A 21,991-nucleotide genomic window follows, 5' to 3' on the forward strand; every position below is an offset into this window, starting at 1 on the left:
TTATAATTATAGATTACATTAAATTAAAATCAGTAAAGTTTATTAATCTTATGGGGGAAATTCAGATGCATACAGCAGCAGAAATATAAAAAACAAGGATACAGACTCACAGGACAGATAATACAGCCAGTCAAGTGATAAATAAATAAATAAACTTAATGAGTACATTGAGTGGAAGCCTCAAATTGCCTGGCAGCAGTGGGCAGAAAAGACCCCTAGAGATGGTTCTTAGCACAACTCGGTGGAATTAGCTTGTGACTAAGAGTGCTCTAAGACAGCGCCTCCTGGAGTGGATGGAGGGGATTATTCATGATGGCATCCGATTTTGCCATCAATAATAACACTCCTGATATCTGCCAGATGTCCAGTGATGGTTGGATAGGCTCAGATTGAATTAAACAGGGTCAGAAAATGTTCAAAAAAATGAATCCTAACCCCAGATCTAACTTTCACCACTTTTGAAACTGACACACATTTAAAAATTTTAAAAAATTCTCCCAGTTTTGTTTGATTTTTATAAGTAACATCCACTCATTCACACGGCACACAGAACTGCAATGGGCAGACTACATGGCTTCTGTCACTTGCTGCAAGGAAGTAGTTTCTCACTCTTTGCTGCTATTTTCATGAAACTGTAAGACAAAGACTTAGCAGAATTTCTAGACCAGTTTTAACCCTGGATAACACAGAAACACTTTATAAATAGGCTAGCATGCCTGACGATGCTCATATTCATAAGTCAGCTATTCTTAAAGTGAATCGTGACACATGCCATACATTACCAAGTAGTGTGGTAGACAGCAAGGACCTTCAAAACTCAACCTGATGTTATTTTGGAGGAATTGGGTGATAAGATTGATGAGCTTTGTTGGGCTGAATGGCCTGTTCTCATCAAAATTCTCAAATGTTCTAATGATACAGAGTCAGTTTAATGGCGTACCTGTTGAAATCTACTGCTACTAGCAAGAATATTTGCTGAATGCATTTGTTGTTACTATGCGGCAGAATTACTAAATTAAAACATTTCTTATATACTATTGCTTGAAATTGCCCTAGTTTGTCATAAAAATTAATTTTATTGCTGTTATATGTTTAATCAACTAGTAATGAAGAACTTATACAAAGGAAATGTTGAAAAACAAATGGGGAACTAGTGGTGCGGTGCAGCTACTTCTATTTCTGAGGCAGAGCTGCTGCTGCTGACTTTTTTTAACACTTTGCAGTCAAAAAATGCTGACTGCTTAATGGCTATTCAAGCTCAACAAAACTATCAACATGCTCTATGGAAAATAATGACAATAACATAAATACAATATAACAGGCGACTTTTTTTTTTTTCAAAGTTGAATTCTTAAATTGTGGCTGGTGCACAACTGACTTCCCATCTAAACCATCACAGGCTACTGTGGCAGTGCAGAACTCAAAGCAGGAGCAAGCATTGGACGGAGAGCAGCTCATTGCAGGACATGCTTTCAGACAGACTTAATCATATCTGGTCAGCTTCAGGTCATGTCATTTTCTAGCCTGCTTATTTTACAGCAGGGTCAAGGAAGGGGTGGAGCCTCGTCCAGGTAGCATAGGTAGGAACGAACCCTGGACAGGGGGCCAGTCCATTGCAGGATGAACATGCACACACACACACACACACGCACGCACACACACACACACACACACACACACACACACACACCCACGCACACACACACATGCACGCACAACCCCCCCACACACAAGCTTTGCATTACCAATTCACCTAACATGCATGTCTTTGGATGGTGGGAGGAAACAACAGCAGATATCGGGAGAAAATACAAGCTAAACACAGGAAGGATCCAGAACACGAACCTTTGTCTCCATACTGTTAGGCAATAGCACTACCTCTGTGCCACGGTGCTGCCCCCAATTTACAATCACCATTATAAAACATAGCAAAATAACATTTATATTTATAAAAGATACAAATTCCTTATTTTGGTAAGCAGTGGTCAGATTAGCTATCAATCAGATAAATTTGAATCCTACACCCAGTTGTTGTATGAGTGGAGTCTGCATGTTCTCTCAGTGTCTGTGTAGGTTATTCTCAGGGTTCCTTCCGCACCCCTAAATGTGTGTGTGTTAGATAATTTTTCATTCCACACTAGCTGCAGTTTGAGTCAATTCTTGTATGACACTGGTACACCCATTCAGGGTCATCTTGTGTTTTTGTGTATGATGCTACCAAGGCAGGCTTCTGAATTGGATTAAGTGGCTTGAAGAATGCAATGTTAAGATGCCTTCTGGATTACACCAGTAAAGACAGTGAAACCAATCACCATGTGCGCATGATGGGTCTAAGCTTTGGACCATTTAATGTTTCTGAGATGTATAAATATATGTTATGTTCTAACCCACTTAATCCAGGCCAGGGTCATGGTGGATTTCACATTGGGGGGCTAGCATAGGGTGCAAGGTAGGAACAAACCCCAGACAGGGTACCAGTCCATCACAGGGTGACCACACACACACACACACACACCCTTATGGTGAGGCAGCAGTGCTACCACTATGCAACCCTGTATCAATATATGTAGAATATATACCAAACACCCAGGCATAGGGAGCATTTTACAGGTTTATGATTGACAAATACAGGAAAGGAATGAAGTGTGACACCACTGCTAACTTTTGTTCCATCTGTTTCCTTAGAGTGGAGGATGAGAAAACCCCAGAGGACCAATGAGGTAACGTCTGGTGAGTTCAAAGCTCCACCTCTTCTGGTCTCATTGATAAATAACTCAAAGGCCTAATGGAAGTTGGAGTTCACACATGGATCAACTTCTGAGGAGACTGGAGTTCTGAGCACTCTGAGGATTGTTTTTCTTTTCAACAACGGCAAATGGTGATTGTTTTCCTGGCGTGTTTGTGCCATAATTTCATCCTCCTGACACTGCAATTAAATGGGACTTCCTGTGGGATACCAACCCTCTGTTCTTTGTGTTTTGTACTCATTTACTGTATACATTTAAATATAGATATAGAAATACAGTAGGTATTAATATATAAACAAAGGGGGACCCAAACGTTCTCCAACTTGTTAAAACAACTTTATTATACACCTTACAGCAATTCCCTTTTAGTCACCTTCAAAATACTCTCCTTGAGATGCAATTCACTTGTTGCAGTGCTTCTCCCATTCCCGGAAAACATTTCCTGTACTCCTGTTCTGTTACTATGTCTACAGCCTCCTGCATTGTTTACTGTATTTCTCCCACGGTAGCAAATCTTTTTCCCTTCAATTTCAATTTTAATTAGAATTTTGGGAATATAAAGAAGTAACAGGAAAAGATCTGGTATATACGGTTAGGTATGAAGTAACAATCACACTCTTTTTGGTTAGTAGATCTTTAATTGTCAATGTGGTGTGTGCAGCTGCACTGGCAAAGTTCAAAATTTAGTTCTGGGTGCGCCACTTCTCTGATTTTGTAAATGCTTCAGCAGTTCAAAGTAAATTCACAGAGAACAGACATTTTATTAACAATTCCGTCAATGTCAAAAAACACAATCATCATTATCTATTGAAAATCTGACAAAGTCAGGTTCACGATTCTAGAATAAATACCAGAAATACACAGTCAATCAGTTAAGCACAATACCACTCAGTGGACTGATTTACCAGATTTGTAGGCATATGATATCTAGTGGAATATTCAATAATTACACACTACTCTTGTGCTATTGACTGATTTCAGGAAGTTCTAGGTCCCCCCTCCTTTCTATATAATATAGTTAAATTATGGCAAAGAGACAAGAAATGTTGGGGCACCAGCTGGTGTTCCTCTGCTTAATGTTTGGGCTATTGTGCACAAAAAATAGAATTGCAAATGAATCCTTAGTATCACATGTGACACGGTAGGGTTGCTGTCATTTCAGACTTCAGTCTCCCACAAGCTCAACTAAACAATGACAAGGATCAAGAGACAGGACGATCATGGCTTTGACCTAAAGTGACATCATGCGTCCTTGGGATAGTTCTTCTCCACTCTAAGGCAAGCAGAAAACGTGCTACTTTGGATGTTACATTTAAGGTTTTCCCCAAATTTCTACTCACTTCCATACCTAGAAGGCACATCACATGATTACATGTGTGACTTGAGCTGATGGAGCTATTGGGAGAGGACTCCCTGATTTTCTGGAGGTTTGGCTCAACCAAGAAGTGCTTCTGGACAGCAATGCTGTGGCATCAGATGTGCTCCTGGGTCCAATATAAATGAAGCCATTCAGCCTCACCCAGGCATATCGGAATTGGGAGTGAAAGAAGACAACACTCACCTAGGGAGGAAAGGAGGGAGAACGAATTGCAGTTGTTGTGATTGTAATAAGAACAAACTTACTTGTGAGGTGATTCTTTAAAATAACAGTTCTTTTACACCTGGTAATATATATATGTAGGTGTGTTATATGAAGGGCAGTTTAACTATCAAAATAGTTAAGCATCGGATATTTGTGGAGCATGAACATTCTGATCATTCTGATCCCTGATCTCTGTTCAACATTGTGAAGAAACAGCACAGCTCCAGTGTTTTCCTTAATAAAGAGGCTCGTCATTTCAGCAGATGGAACTTTAATCCTTCCTGACTTAGATTGCTCTTTAATGAAATTCTGCCAATAATGAATACCAGAATGACCCTGTGGCTTTCAGTCAATGATAAACAAATGTTTCATGAGGTAAGAAAATGGGACATTGAGGCTGTGATCAATGTTTTTTTATAACTCATCTTTTGAAAAGAATCTGTCATGTGAAGGACAAGGTGGTGCAAATGAGGTGGGCACAATGAGCCAGGATGGGATGGAGTGGGGCAAGGAAGCAGGTATCTGTGTAAGTGTTTTAAATAATGAAAGAAAAAAAAAATGCTTTGAAATCGAGGACCTCTAACCAAGATGGCTTACAAAATAAAATGCGACCGACAGGCATATGCTTCTTATGTAAAATACAGTATGTAAAATCTTCTTCTTCTTCTTTCCGCTGCTGCCGTTAGGGGTCGCCACAGCAGATCATCTTCTTCCATATCTTTCTGTCCTTTGACTCTTGCTCTGTTACACCCATCACCTGCATGTCCTCTCTCACCACATCCATAAACCTTCGCTTAAGCCTTCCTCTTTTCCTCTTCCCTGGCAGCTCTATCCTTAGCATCCTTCTCCCAATATACCCATCATCTCTCCTCTGCACATGTCCAAACCAATGCAATCTCGCCTCTCTGACTTTGTCTCCCAACCGTCCAACTTGAGCTGACCCTCTAATGTACTCATTTCTAATCCTATCCATCCTCATCACACCCAGTGCAAATCTTAGCATCTTTAACTCTGCTACCTCCAGCTCTGTCTCCTGCTTTCTGGTGAGTGCCACTGTCTCCAATCCATATAACACATCTGGTCTCACTATCGTCCTGTAGACCTTCCGTTTCACTCTTGCTGATACCAGTCACAAATCACTCCTGACACTCTTCTCCAGCCATTCCACCCTGCCTGCACTCTCTTTTTCACCTCTCTTCCACAATCCCCATTACTCTTTACTGTTGATCCCAAGTATTTAAACTCATCCACCTTCGCCAACTCTACTTCTTGCATCCTCACCATTCCACTGACCTCCCTCTCATTTACACACATGTATTCTGTCTTGTTCCTACTGACCTTCATTCCTCTCCTCTCTAGAGCATATCTCCACCTCTCCAGGGTCTCCTCAACCTGCTCCCTACTATCGCTACAGATCACAATGTCATCAGTAATCATCATAGTTCACGGGGACTCCTGTCTAATCTCTGTCAACCTGTCCATGACCATTGCAAATAAGAAAGTGCAGTATGGAAAATATGAAAATACAGTATGTCCAATAATGACAACAATGTTGAAGCAGTGATGAAGTGAAATGGTAATGTTAAACTTAGGTAGCTGCGCTGTGGCTACCTGTAAATCCCAACTGTTCTGTTCAAATCAATATAGTTGTATATGTCTGAAAATATAAATCTGAACAGATATATCTGAACCAATGTATAAATCTAAATTAATCTATCTAAACCAATATATTCAACCAGTATATCTCAACCAATGTATATATCTGAACGGATGTATTCAAACAAAAATATATGTCCAAACCAATTTTTCTCAACCAATATATTTATATTAGAACTAGTCATTTAGCCCGTTACAATAATGGGCGCTTGAACAATAGAGCATAAACATTAGTAGGAACAGTCTATATTAAATGGCAAGGGACTTTAACCTCATTCTTTTTGTTGGTCGTATTTTTCTTTCTTTCAGCCTTCCTTTTGTTGATGTTACTTGCTGAGCTGACCGTTCTTCGTGGGCTGCCGCCGTGTATTGTGTGTCTTTAATTTTCTGTGACAGTAATACTGTCTTGTACGGCTCTATTCAATAAGGGCGTGTACAAAAAGGCAAGCTTCAAAAGGGCGACCTCAATTGAGCGCGGCGAATAAAGGCGTTCATAGATAATTTAGTTCAAATGGCTCTGGAATATGTGAAGAGCAACAAAGGTGCAGATCTTTATTTACGCACGCCTTTATTCGCTGCGCCCAATTGAGGTCGCCCTTTTGAGGCTCGCCTTTTTGTGCGCGCCCTTATTGAATGATACCGTCTTGTACATCCACTGGCTTGTACGTCCATAATATACCTTTAATTTTCTCTGGCGGTAATACAGGCGTGCGCGTCGGTAATATGCCTTTAATGTCCTCTGACAGTAATACTGGCTTGTATGTGGCTGTAATATGCGTCACTATATTGTGTACCTTTAATTTCCTCTCACAGTAATATTGGTTTGTATTTCTGTAAAACGCCTCTAACTTTCTCTGACAGTAATATCGTGCATCGCACCGTGCCCCGCGCATGTGCACTTCATCAGAAGACACCCACACATGGACACCTGGACGCACATAAGGATTTTATATATGTAGATGGATCTATAAAAACAATTTTTATATATCTCAACCAATGTATATATATTAGAACAGATCTATACAAACCAATATTTATACATTTCAACCAACGTATACATCTGAATGGATGTATTCAAACAAATGCATATATCTAAACCAATGTATCCCAACCAATGTAAATATCTGAATGGATGTATTAAAACTAATATATATATTACAACCAATGTGTCTAAACCGATATATTATCAAGGTATGCAATAACCCACCAGGACAGGAGGGTGCAGCAAAGTTAAGTATATCTTCTCTTGCTCTTTCCAATCTCAGAGAAACCACCCATGCAGGGCAACTCAGCCACGCCCACACACAAGTAAGCATAATGTTGGGACAGTATAAACACGAGGGCTCATGGAGGATGGAGTCTCAGTTGACGGCACCCCAATTTTTTTTTGCTTCTCCTGGTTTTTACTTACTGCCTCCACCATATATATGTGTATATACAGTTAGGTCCATAAATATTTGGACAGAGACAACTTTTTTCTAATTTTGGTTCTGTACATTACCACAACGGATTTTAAATGAAACAACTCAGATGCAGTTGAAGTGCAGACTTTCAGTTTTAATTCAGAGGGGTGAACAAAACGATTGCATAAAAATGTGAGGCAACTAAAGCATTTTTTTAACACAATCCCTTCATTTCAGGGGCTCAAAAGTAATTGGAAAATTGACTCAAAGGCTATTTCATGGGCAGGTGTGGGCAAGTCCGTCGTTATGTCATTATCAATTAAGCAGATAAAAGGCCTGGAGCTGATTTGAGGTGTGGTGCTTGCATGTGGAAGATTTTTCTGTGAACAGACAACATGCGGTCAAAGGAGCTCTCCATGCAGGTGAAAGAAGCCATCCTTAAGCAGCAAAAACAGAAAAAACCCATCCGAGAAAATGCTATAATATTATGAGTGGCAAAATCTACAGTTTGGTACATCCGGAGAAAGAAAGCAAGCACTGGTGAACTCAGCAACGCAAAAAGACCTGCACGTCCGTGGAAGAAAATAGTGGTGGATCATCGCAGAATCATTTCCATGGTGAAGAGAAACCCCTTCACAACAGCCAACCAAGTGAACAACACTCTCCGGGGGGTAGGCGTATTGATATCCAAGTCTACCATAAAGAGAAGACTGCATGAAAGTAAATACAGAGGGTGCACTGCAAGGTGCAAGCCACTCATAAGCCTCAAGAATAGAAAGGCTAGATTGGACTTTGCTAAAGAACATCTAAAAAAGCCAGCACAGTTCTGGAAAAACATTCTTTGGAGAGATGAAACCAAGATCAACCTCTACCAGAATGATGGCAAGAAAAAAGTATGGAGAAGGCGTGGAACAGCTCATTATCCAAAGCATACCACATCATCTGTAAAACACGGTGGAGGCAGTGTGATGGCTTGGGCGTGCATGGCTGCCAGTGGCACTGGGACACTAGTGTTTATTGATGATGTGACACAGGACAGAAGCAGCCGAATGAATTCTGTGGTGTTCAGAGACATACTGTCTGCTCAAATCCAACTAAATGCAGTCAAATTGATTGGGCGACGTTTCATGATACAGATGGACAATGACCCAAAACATACAGCCAAAGCAACCCAGGAGTTTATTAAAGCAAAGAAGTGGAAAATTCTTGAATGGCCAATGTCAGTCACCTGATCTTAACCCAATTGAGCATGCATTTCACTTGTTGAAGACTAAACTTCAGACAGAAAGTCCCACAAGCAAACAGCCACTGAAAGCCGCTGCAGTAAAGGCCTGGCAGAGCATTAAAAAGGAGGAAACCCAGCATCTGGTGATGTCCACGAGTTCAAGGCTTCAGGCTGTCATTGCCAGCAAAGGGTTTTCAACCAAGTATTAGAAATGAACATTTTATTTCCAGTTATTTAATTTGTCCAATTACTTTTGAGCCCCTGAAATGAAGGGATTGTGTTAAACAAATCCTTTAGTTGCCTCACATTTGTATGCAATCGTTTTGTTCACCCCACTGAATTAAAGCTGAAAGTCTGCACTTCAACTGCATCTGAGTTGTTTCATTTAAAATCCGTTCTGGTAATGTACAGAACCAAAATTAGAAAAAAGTTGTTTCTGTCCAAATATTTATGGACCTAACAGTATGTGTCTAAATATGTATATGTGCATGGTGGTGTAGTGGTAGCTCTGCTGCTTCATAGCAAGTAGAACAAAGTTCATGTCCTCTGTCTTCCCTGTATGATTTTGCGTGTTCTCCCCATGTCTGCATAGGTTTCTCCTCCAGGTGCTTTGGTTTCTTCCCATTATCCAAACTCATGCAGGTAAGATGAATTGACAGTGCTAAATTGGCCTTAGTGTGTTTGTGTTTGCCCTGCGATAGAATACTGCCCTGTCCAGGGTTTGTTCCTGCCCTATACTTGCTCAGGTAAACTCTAACATCCCCAAATGCAACACTGCTTGAAAAAAAAAAAAAAAAAAAAAAAAAAAAAAAAAAAATATATATATATATATATATATATATATATATATATATATATATATATATATATATATATATATGTGTCTAGAGATCTACAAAGAGAGAAAACGAGTCACGTATCTTAAAATTTTTTTTTTAACCCTAAGCTTTCAACAACCTACCAGGACTCATCATCAGAGGTAAATGATTAGACATATAGGAATCAAAGGCAATATATAGCAGGTGAAGGTGGTGTGGGAGGTTGTAAGGGGTGGAGGGGGACATTAATAAGGCAGGGATTGGAAGGTGTTAGTCATAAAGTCTTTTTCATTATTGGGATGTTTTTCTTTTTAAGCCTGCATATGCTAGGTTCTAGTCCAAGTGACTGTTAATGGCGTTTTCCTTAGAGGCACTCTTAGTATTGGCCCTGAATTTATATTTGTGTGTGGATGTATATGTATTTGTGTTTGTATATATGTTTGTGTCTATATATGTGCGTGAGTGTATTACAGATTTATGCAGTATATATATATATATATATATATATATATATATATATATATATATATATATATATATATATATAAATAAAAAAATTAATATACTGTATGTATACTATATATATATATACAGTATACATGCAGTATATTAATTTATATATATATATATATTAATATTATATTAAATTATTTATTTATACAAATGTGTATGTTTATTTTATAGACATTAGTAAAGAGAGATTCCTCTTTTTCATTTAGGAATAAACTTGTTACTGTAATTAAAATAAGAGGAAGTGCTACGCTTTTTTTTTTTTAAGTGACTTCCCTTCCTCTTTTGTAGCCAATCAAAGACGAGTTGAGCTGCTGTGTTAACTTCACAACAGCACCGCGGTCACCGCCAGACCCTGAGCTGAAGTGCAGAGCAGCCGCTAACTTGAATGGACTTTTGGTGGTTTTAAACGGGCAGCATGTAGCTGAGTGTAAAGTGAGTTGCATATGCGATGGTGGAAAACACCGAGAGATGAATCAATCCACAGGCGGCGACTTTGAACATATGTGCTTGAGCGCAAATTCCTGCGCGGCCAAATGAATTTTAAACAGGAAAATCATCTGGATTTAACTGAGGAGATCTAAAGCAGTAGATATTAGAAACAAAGGATTTTTGAATACGTGCTTCAGAGGACCCGCAGGCGAAGCCAGATTTGCATCGGTGAGTGTTGCTCGCATGTTTTTGTAAACCCGCACTAGGAACACCTTTTAGCGATTTACTTGAATAGAGAAGTGAGCTTGTTGCATTTGATGGAGAGGTAAAATTTAAGAAGTGCACTGTTCTTTATACTTATACATTATACAGTGATGCCCTCTTATCCACGGCAGGGTCACGAGGTAGCTGGAGCCTATCCCAGTCGGCATGGAGCGCAGGCAGGTACGCTACCTAGACGGGGTGCCAGTTCATTGTAGGGCGAAGACACACTCACTCATTCACACAAACACACACACACACAAAGGCAAATTTATAACACCAGTCCACCAGATTCAACTAATAAGATGAACTTTTCGTGAAGAAAAGACCGATTTAATATCACTGCTCAAAGATGAAATATTTGTTTTTGTGTAGATTAAGATTCACGAGTATAATCAAATAGAAGACATTATTTGCTGTAATACGAAAATATAACATGAACTGTCACAGTAGAGACCATGCATTTTATCAACTGGTCCATACTAAAAGTAAACTACACGCTCATCTAGTGAAATGTATTACAGTTATCAATCGTTTTTTCATATTTAATTGCAACCTTTCCCCCATCTTAAAGCAACGATGCAAGGAAAAGCAGCACAGATAGAAAAAGCCCCATCTAGGGTTCATTTCTCCTGTGTTTCCGATGCTGTGAGGTTAGGCTACCACCCCCTAAAATCTTAAATGAATGATAATGGAGGACTAGACAAATGTTACTTGTGTACAAGATTATTTTAGAATCTGAAGCTGTGCCTAACAGACCCCAAGTGGCTCCTGGGTGATGCTAAGGCAGTTTAAGACACTCGTGTATCAATTGGATGAAATCATTTAAAAAAAACAATAAAACTCAGCAACAAGGAGACATGAAACCCTGGTGCCAGTCCTGCATGAGATCATCTCAATAGCACATAAATATACTAACTTGTTGTATCTACTAAGAATCTCTAATAAAACAAAATGGATTTCTTTGGAGTGTAAGAGTAATCTGGCTCTCCTTTATACTGTATTGTATCAGGCAGGGTCAGATGTTTGATGGATATGGACCGGGGCAGATCTACTTTGAAACTCATGAAGCTTAAGGTTTAAGGCCATTTATCCCAGAGAGGCCCCAGAAGAGACTTTAGTCCACATTGCTTAAAAAAATCTGGGTGTCTACTGTATGAGAAGGTATGTTTTAATAATATTAATAATACAGTATAATTCAATACAAAGTAATAGTTAAAATAAACTGTAAATGACAAAATGTTCAAGTTAAGAATATTTCATTTTAAATATATTTCAAATATTTGGGGGCAAAGAGGCCCCCATCACAGTTCAAGCTTCAGAGCCCCAAAAATGTAGGTGTGTCACTGGATACTGTACAGTATGTAGATGCCAGTTTGTCAGCCTTTAGGCTTTTCTATCAGCATGCATTGTTTGGGCCAGTGGTTCTCAAGCGCATTCCCGGTGTCAATCCAGAAATGACAAAACGTTTCTCAAAATGTAGCAAATATTTATATATGGTATAAGGGGGTAGGCAGGCAACATGGTATAGTGGACTTCAAAACCTGAGATTGTGGTTTCAAATCCCACTACTGACACTGTGTGACCATGAGCAATCAACTTCACCCGTCGGTGCTCCGACTGGAAGCACAAAAAATGTAACCAGATGTATCTCAAATGTTATAAGTCACTTTGGATAAAGCCATTAGCCAAATAATTTTGTATGTTTTTAATCTAATTTTTTAAAAAGATTTTTGTCATTTTCATCTTTCTGTTATTTCAGGTGTTCTGTCTATTTAAGCTTTTATTCATTAATAAGCTTGTTAGCAAGTTCGACGCTCAAGCAGGTGCAGCTTTTCGGTATTCTGTGCCTTTTTGTCCTCTTGTCTATTCTGCTCATTATTATTAGGATACAATTAGGAAACACAATCTGCAGCAAAAATATGAAATAACAGAGTTAAGCATTTAAAGTTATATCAAATATTCAAATATTTAAAAATTTCTTATAAATCTCAAACTAATTGCTTTGCTGAACACAGATTAAGACAAGAAAACAAAGGCCAGCTAATTAAACAATAAAGCACATCAGTGGTAAAAGAGGTAAAATGGCTAACTCATTGGGAAGTTGATTGTATCAAAAACATGAACTGGAGACTTCAACATTGGGAAGTGGTCCTCAAAAAAATTCTAGATGAGCAGGCTAGGACCTTAGCATGGCCCAGCCCAGAAGATGCTCACCTCAGACCAGCTTAGACCCAACTACAACAGTAGGCTTCAGCCTGGCTAGGCTCCAAAATGAGGGAATCTGGTTAACAAAGTTCAAGAAGTACTTAATGTCCCAAAATGCCTCACAAGAAGGAGGAGCTACGCAAAACCTCCAGGATGTGACCAAAAAGATGAAAATAATCTTTATTAAGGAAAGATATTTATTTATGAACTGTGTAAGCCACGGGGGTCCTAGAAACTATTGAAATTAGAAAAAAAATTGAAATGTACAGATGTCAGGTAATCGAAAAGAACAACTCTGGGCATTTCTCTCCTAGGAGGTTTCGTTTTGCCGACGTGCTCGCATCGTTTGTGCATTAGCGGCTAAGCGACTGTCTTTCTTCGGAGGTTTTGTTTTGCTGCGTGCTCGCCTTGCTTATGTATTAGCGGCAGGAGGAAAAGTAAAAGGGATACCGTTTTGCTGATGTGCTTGCCACGCTTCTGTAATATCAGATAAGTGAGTGATTCTCTCTTCAGATGTTTTGTTTTGCCGATGTGCTGGCCTCGCTTGCATATCTTTGGAGGTGGAGCCCTTAGCCCGACTCCACCTCTGACTTCCGTGCCGGTCAGACACACACACACTTCCACACGTAGACGTTGTTAAATGAATAGCCTTGACACACACAAAAAGGTTTAGGGCAGCCACCCATATTGTCCCTGGCTGCAAAATGGCTTTTGTACAACACTCATGAGCATTGTTTCGAGTTCTCCACTGAACTGACTAGTGGAGGAAAGATGGTGGCTTCATAAGCCGAAAGGCGGAAGTGATGTCATCTAGTCAGAACCAGAAGTGACTTCAGTCTAGGGGCTGGAACCGGAAGTGTCGTTGAATCAGGCAGGTTTTCCTATTTTTGGCCTGTAGAGATATCAGAGGTAGGTTTAGTGCACCCCGCCACCCCCTGGCCTGGTGGGTAATTACTCCACTTGGTCCACTCAGCTCACTCCTAGTCGCACGTGTGTGACAACGTTAATATATAAGACAAGGAAAAGGTGGCAAAAAGGTGGCAAAAGGAGTTAACCTCAGCCGTCCAAATATACTAATTCAAAGTTCGTAATCCAAACATAATACCATGAAGACCACAAAATCAGCAAAAGAAAAAAAAAAAAGCTCTACTCACAAATACTCAAATAGACCTCAAAGAAAATGCTGTCTGAGCTCTTTTCCCACCACATGCAGTTCAGAGCAGGTCATCCACCTCAAAGTAAGCATGTATGGGTCCAACCAGTACTTGGATGGGAGACCATCTAGGAAAAGCTTTGGTTGCTGCTAGAAGAGGTGTTGGTGAGGCCAGCAGGGGGTTCTTAACCTGTGGTCTGAATATAGATCCCAATGCAGTGATGGGGGCACTCTGTTATAAAAATGGTCCTGTCCTTTGAATGAGATGTAAAACTGAGGTTCTGACTCTCTGTAGTCATTAAACATCCCTTGGCATCTTTTGTAAAGAGTAGGGTATACCCCAATGTCCTGGCTAAATCGCCAATCACAGCCTGATCATTCAGGCCCCTTAATCTCCAGGCTTTTATTGGCTAACTACATCTCTCACCCCTTCACCACCTAACAGCTGTATGGCGAGTGTGCTGGTGCAAAATGGCTGCTGTTGCATCACCTTTGTGGATGCTGCACATCGGTGGTGTCTGAAGTGGCTCCACCATTCTATGTAAAGTGCTTTGAGTGTCTTGAAAAGCACTATATAAATGCAATGTCGTCTTCTTCTTCCATATACTGATGTCCGAGAAAAATTTTTAATTCTGTTTTTATTTAGAATGAAGAGAAAAATAATTTATTATATAAAAGGAGCCAATAATGACCTAATCTTGTAGAGCCAGGCATATTGGAGACAACCATGGGTGAACTTTGCCCCAAAAAATAGGTATGAACAGTGAAACGGCTCATTGAGTGTCACATTTGTAAACCAATCAAATGCCTCATGAAGGCAGCATTTAAAGTAGTGTCAGTGATTTTATAATGCAAAGAGCAGTGCTGCTCTCGTATAAGCGTCTGTTTATAATAAACAGTCCACAGACAAAAAGTCTCCTGAAAAGACCCTTATTAAACAAATTAATGTGTGGCATGTATAGGAAAAATACATTGCAGATGTGAAAAATCAAAACCTGTTGCAAAGGAAAAACCTTTGTGTAAAATCAGATTATACATTGGCATTTGAAGACATTAATGGATGAGTGGAAGAAGATAAAGATACGTTGTCACGGGTGCTGTGTGCTCTCTGTGTTGTTGTTTAGCTATGATCACAGTGTTAGAGTCGATGTACGATAAAAAGATAAAAAGAACTGGCAGTTACATTCATCAAAATATGAATTGCAAAATATGCATTTGAAATAATTAAAGACAGGACTCTTGACCAGTACAGGGGGGTAGGTGGGACTTCAGTTCAGAAAGGGACTCCCATGATGCTTTAGTTTCCAGTTTATGATGTGCATCGTTTAACAATGTTTTACCAAAAAAAGCATGTGTTTTGTATGTTTGAGCATACAACTCAATAACTGACATGTGGATTATCCGAAGTGAGAAACGTGAGATTTTTTTTTTTTTTTTATTCCATGGACTTTTCACAAAGTTTGCTGTTGTACAGAATTAGTCACTATTAGCTTCTATATATTTTTTTCTTTCTGTTTTGCATGAGAACATGAAATTAAAAATGTTTCTTAGCTGTCTCTACAAATTAGAGGGGGTAAGTAATATAAAAAAAAAAAAAATAGCCAGAGTAATAATGGCTCAGGAACAGTTAGATTAGGGTAAGTCCTGTCTCCTGAGGAACCATCCACAAAGCACATAGGACATTAGGGCATTTAAAGAAACAATACATAATTATAAACATAACAGAAATTACACAAAATATGAAAAATAATAATTTAAAAATAAAAGCAACAATAAAACATGCACATTTACACTTATACATAACAACATAATGACTTGCTAAGTTAAGATCTATTAATCAATCAGTCAATCAATCAAACATTTTCCTTCAATACAATATAAAGTGCTCTCTATGGCTTCATGACATCATATAATTAATTGACAACAAATAATTATAGATTTTACAATATTAACATATTCACAACCTTGCAGTCATACTTGCTCAAAGCGTTTAATGCTAAGGAGAGGGAAAAATGACATTCAGGTGCTACATGTCCTGTGGCAGAAAACATCTCAGATTCATAGTCCTTATTGAAATGAAAAATCAATCTGTCTCATCCATGGACATTTTAATTTTTACTAGTAATTCTGACATCTGGTACTGCATTCAGCTGTTTTCTTCTGTCAGTTTCAACTTACTGCTCCATGGGTCTGAAGAGGTATTGGTCAATATGGCAACAAGTGGACTCTGGGAAGAGAGAGACAATGGGATAGACTTAATGATAAGATCTTAAGAGATGATGATGGTGACAATTATAGTATACACAGAAAAGTGACAGGCATTAATACAGAGCGCATTAAGCTTTATCTATCTATCTATCTATCTATCTATCTATCTATCTATCTATCTATCTATCTATCTATCTATCTATCTATCTATCTGTCTGTCTGTCTGTCTGTCTGTCTGTCTGTCTGTCTGTCTGTCTGTCTGTCTGTCTGTCTGTCTGTCTGTCTGTCTGTCTGTCTGTCTGTCTGTCTGTCTAAATGATGATGTTACGACGAAGTAGTTGTTCTTTAGACCAGACTAATAGCCCATTGCGATATTAAGAAAAATTCAAATTAAGGTGGCAAGTGTTACTGAAACTTTTAACATAAATGTAGCATTTAAGATGGAAGTATTGCTTCTAGACTTCAGTTTTTAAAAGACTTTCTTTGTAGGATGATGTACTGTAATTCATGCAAACACTAGTCTAAATCTGATAATGGGGAGTGTAAGGGGATGAGGCTAATGAAGATATACTGATTATAGTATGTTGGACCTTTCAGGTACTGTAAATAAGGTTTCACTAATTTAGTTAAAATCAGTGGCAGGTTAGTGCTTTTGTTGCTCTAAACCTGTACTTGGTTAACTCCTAAAAACACTTTTTTTTGTATTTGTACATTTTCTTTATGATTGTTTTGAAAGTATTTATCATTATTCTTGCAAAGCTCTCTTTTTTGTTGTGGTATGGCTACTGCCATTTTGTACTGGTCATTGCACGGCGGGGGTCATATTTCTATTCATTGCTACACCCATTGCCGGTCTCATGACACGAAAGCCATGTGTAGAATTAAGTCATTTTATTCAAGCTTTATAAGGTGGCAGCATGCAGTTTCTATATTGGATTCAAGATGAAATGCAGATGACTTCATTCATAGATAGTTAGTGGTAATTAAAATAAGTAAGTGTCATTACTTTTTGTTCACCTTTTTCTGATGGAAATGTGATCCTCCTGTATGTGTAGAAGCTGTGAATTCTGAAAGACAATGACAACACTGTAATGTTTTGTGTTTACACATTAAATATTAATATTAAAAAATTAAATGCCACCTAGCATAGCAAAACATTTTCATTTCATTTTTGGAAATGGCTGATTCCCTATCTAGAAGTGGTTCCTGGATTGCATCCAATGTTTTTGGGTTAGGCTGAAGTTCTCCTTATGTTTTTTTTATAATTTTATTGATTTTATTAAAATCAAATAACATCCCACACAGATAACTCAAGTTTTACAAAAAAAAAAAATATATCCTCCTTACTGTAACAGAAATGCACCCAGCATTCAAAAAAGCTGATGGATGGACAGACTGGTGTCTCATTCATGGATGGTTCTTGGGTTGCACCTAATTTTTTATGAAACTAAAATTGTATTTATTATGGTCAAATACAGTCATATGAAAAAGTATGGAAACCCCTCTTAATTCTTTGGATTTTTGTTTATCATTGGCTGAGCTTTCACAGTAGCAACTTCCTTTTAATATATGACGTGCCTTATGGAGACAGTAGTATTTCAGTAGTGACATTAAGTTTATTGGATTAACAGAAAATATGCAATATGCATCATAACAAAATTAGACAGGTACATAAATTTGGGCACCCCAACAGAGATATTACATCAATACTTAGTTGAGCCTCCTTTTGCAAATATAACAGGCTTTAGACGCTGTCCTCCTATAGCCTTTGATGAGTGTCTGGATTCTGGATGGAGGTATTTTTGACCATTCTTCCATACATTCTTCCATGCATGGACAGCCTGCTTCAAATCATCCCATAGATTTTCGATGATATTCAAGTCAGGGGACTGTAACGGCCATTCCAGAACATTGTACTTCTCCCTCTGCATGAATGCCTTTGTACATTTCGAATTGTGTTTTGGGTCATTGTCTTGTTGGAATGTCCAACCCCTGCGTAACTTAAACTTTGTGACTGATGCTTGAACATTATCCTGAAGAATTTGTTGATATTGGGTTGAATTCATTCGACCCTCGACTTTAACAAGGGCCCCAGTCCCTGAACTAGCCACACAGCCCCACAGCATGATGGAACCTCCACCAAATTTGACAGTAGGTAGCAGGTGTTTTTCTTGGAATGCAGTGTTCTTCTTCCGCCATGAAAAGCGCTTTTTGTTATTACCAAATAACTCAATTTTTGTCTCATTAGTCCAAAGCACTTTGTTCCAAAATGAATCTGGCTTGTCTAAATGAGCATTTGCATACAACAAGCGACTCTGTTTTTGGCGTCAGTGCAGAAAGGGCTTCTTTCTCATCACCCTGCCATACAGATGTTCTTTGTGCAAATTGCACTGAATTGTAGAACGATGTACAGATACACCATCTGCAGCAAGATGTTCTTGCAGGTCTTTGGAGGTGATCTGTGGGTTGTCTGTAACCATTCTCACAATCCTGCACATATGCCGCTCCTGTATTTTTCTTGCCCTGCCAGACCTGCTGGGTTTAACAGCAACTGTGCCTGTGGCCTTCCATTTCCTGATTCCATTCCTTACAGTTGAAACTGACAGTTTAAACCTCTGAGATAGCTTTTTGTAGCCTTCTCCTAAACCATGAGACTGAACAATTTTTGTTTTCAGATCTTTTGAGAGTTGTTTGAGGATCCCATGCTGTCATACTTCAGATGAGAGTCAAAGGGAAGCCCAACTTGCAATTGACCACCTTAAATACCTTTTTTTTTATGATTGGACACACCTGTCTATGAAGTTAAAGGCTTAACGAGCTAATCCAACCAATTTTGTGTTGCAAGTAATCAGTATTGAGCAGTTACATGCATTCAAATCAGCAACATTACAAGGGGACCCAAATTTTTGCACAGCCAGTTTTTCACATTTGATTTAATTTAATACAACTGAATACTGCTTCACTAAAAACTCAGATGTTCCTAGGAAATGAAAGACATACCACTGTTATCTTTTTTGTTGAAAGTAGAGTAAATTATCATGCAGGCTGAGAGGGGTTCCCAAACTTTTTCATATGACTGTATGTGTATTTCTTTGCTGTTACACTTTCTGCTACATTTAATCATCTTGTTGCGGCTTGAAAAAAGAGCCCTATTTAATACTTCATTGTGATATTGCCTGTTTTGTATACAATACTTTCATTGTTAATCCAAAAACGTCAGCTTTTAATTTGTGCATCAGTTTGCATTTCATAGTGCACAATATCTCAAAATAATTTATAAAGTAGTCTCCATGGTGGACCAGTGATTTGTACTGCCTCCTCTTGTCCAGAGTGTGAAAGCTACGCCTAGTTGTTATCTTTGTGGAGTTCACATGTTCTCCGTGTCACTGTTTGCCTTTTCCTATTGGTACACTGCTTTTCCTCCTACATCCTCAAAGACGTGCAGACTTAGTTAGTTAGGTGATGAAATTATTAAATGTGGTTAAATAAATTAGGTGATTAGTGAGTTAGGTGATTAAATTGTCAGTGTTTGGTTGAATGAATGAGTAAGTGGGCATCATGTTGGACCAGCACTCTGCCTAGTACTGCTGAGATAAGTCCCAGCAATCAACAACACTAAAGTGGATTCAGTATTTTTGAAATACGTTTTGGTAACTGAGTACCTATATAAACCCTTAGCACATATTTTCACTGGGACAATTCTTAGTGATTGGAAATTAGTAAATACACTGCCTGGCCAAAAAAAAAGTCGCCACCAAAAAAAAAGGTCACACACTCTAATATTTCGTTGGACCGCCTTTAGCTTTGATTATGGCATGCAATCGCTGTGGCATTGTTTCGAAAGCTTCTGCAATGTCACAAGATTTAGTTCCATCCAGTGTTGCATTAATTTTTCACCAAGATCTTGCATTGATGATGGTGCACTAGGCATGATGGGTGCATCACTTCATCTGCCTCTCTTCTTACCCTGATGTGCCCATCACTCTGGAACAGGGTAAATCTGGACTCATCAGACCACATGACCTTCTTCCATTGCTCCAGAATCCAATCTTTATGCTCCCTAGCAAAATGAAGCCTTTTTTTCCGGTTTGCCTCACTGATTAGTGGTTTTCTTACGGCTACACAGCTGTTCAGTCCCAATCCCTTGAGTTCCCTTTGCATTGTGCGTGTGGAAATGCTCTTACTTTCACTATTGAACATAGACCTGAGTTCTACTGTTGTTTTTCTTCGATTTGATTTCACCAAACATTTAAGTGATCGCCGATCACGATCATTCAGGATTTTTTTCCGGCCACATTTCTTCCTCGAAGATGATGGGTCCCCACTATCCTTCCAGTTTTTAATAATCCGTTGGACAGTTCTTAACCCAATTTTAGTAGTTTCTGCAATCTCCTTAGATGTTTTCTCTGCTTGATGCATGCCAATGATTTGACCCTTCTCAAACAAACTAACATCTTTTCCACGACCACGAGATGTGTCTTTCGACATGGTTGTTTAAGAAATGAGAAGCAACTCATTGCACCAGTTGGGGTTAAATAACTTGTTGCCAGCTGAAAGATAATCGCCCGTGCAGTAATTATCCAATAGGAGTCTCGTACCTATTTGCTTAGTTAAATCCAGGTGGCGACTTTTTTTTTGGCCAGGCAGTGTATTATTCCATTATACAAACAGGGTGATTGGAAAGATCCAAATAACTATAGGCCAGTAGGCTAAACATGTGTTACAGGTAACTTAATGTGAGAAATTATTAAGGAAAAGATCAAGTAACACATGGCAATAACAGATGATTTAATGAACAGTCAACTGGGAGGTGATGGATGCCATGAATAGGAGGGTGTCCTTACAGGGATTGGTCAAATTTTCTCTGCCCTGCCTTGGCCATGAGGCTGGCAGGAGATGCTTGTGTGGAAGTGGATACACTGGTGTCCCAGGCGGGGATGGACTGAAGATCCTTACCTGGCCAGGAGGCCGGAATAATGAAGAGACAGAGAGGGGAAATCCACTCTAATGAGTTGCTTTCCTAATACTCTAGAGGGCAACATCCCTTGATTTTTTGGTACCTATTTGGACACCCACAGGGAATGCTGGGAATTGTAGTTCCATGGAGCAGCACTTCTGGGTTCTGTGGGTGCCACCAGAGGGTTCTCTGGGGGTTTGTGAATACTTCTTTATGGGACATCTGCTTGATTTGGAAGTGCTTCCTGTGGGCAGTGCCCTGGCACTGGAAGTACTCCCAGGTATCAGGTAAAATGAGCCACTCAGACTAATCCAGGTGAGTTGGAATCAGATGGAAGAGGACAAAGCTCGCTTGTGAGGAGTGGAGGAAGAATGGTAGAAAGAGAAGAGTATTGAGCTTGTGCCATTATTACAATTAAACCTTTGTAAGGTATTATAATTTTAATGAATCTGTTTGAGCTTGGACTGCGGTGGGCTGGTGCCCTGCCCAGGGTTTGTTTCCTGCCTTGCACCCTGTGTTAGCTGGGATTGGCTCCAGCAGACCCCCATGACCCTGTGGTTAGGATATAGCGGGTTGGATAATGGATGGATGGATGTCTGAGCCTGGAACTTTTGTCATTTAGGTTGTGTCTGGAGTTTGGGGTGCTACAGCACCCCCTAGCGACCACACTAACATACTGGAATTCTGTGATGAAGAAACAGTATGATACGATCAAAGAGGTGTATATGAGATAATTCCTTTTGATTTTCAGAAGGAATTTGATAAAGTCCTACAGGGTAAGTTAGTGATCAAACATAAAGAAGTGTGAGTACAGGGTGCAGTGTATAGATG

The 21,991-nt window shown here is 39.2% G+C and overlaps 1 protein-coding gene across 2 annotated transcripts in view; it reads left to right on the plus strand.

Moving 5' to 3' along the window:
- The first annotated feature begins 10,270 nt into the window (after nucleotides 1–10,270).
- The window catches only part of si:dkey-33c9.6 (active breakpoint cluster region-related protein), a 191,962-nt gene continuing 180,241 nt past the window's right edge, over nucleotides 10,271–21,991 (plus strand). For both annotated transcript variants that reach the window (XM_051924339.1, XM_028798470.2), the window contains exon 1: nucleotides 10,271–10,601. The gene's annotated coding sequence lies outside the window, so the exon portion shown is untranslated. The remainder of the gene's footprint in view (nucleotides 10,602–21,991) is intronic.

Source organism: Erpetoichthys calabaricus, chromosome 3 (genome assembly GCF_900747795.2).
Source record: "Erpetoichthys calabaricus chromosome 3, fErpCal1.3, whole genome shotgun sequence".
NCBI classification, from domain to species: Eukaryota; Metazoa; Chordata; class Cladistia; order Polypteriformes; family Polypteridae; genus Erpetoichthys; species Erpetoichthys calabaricus.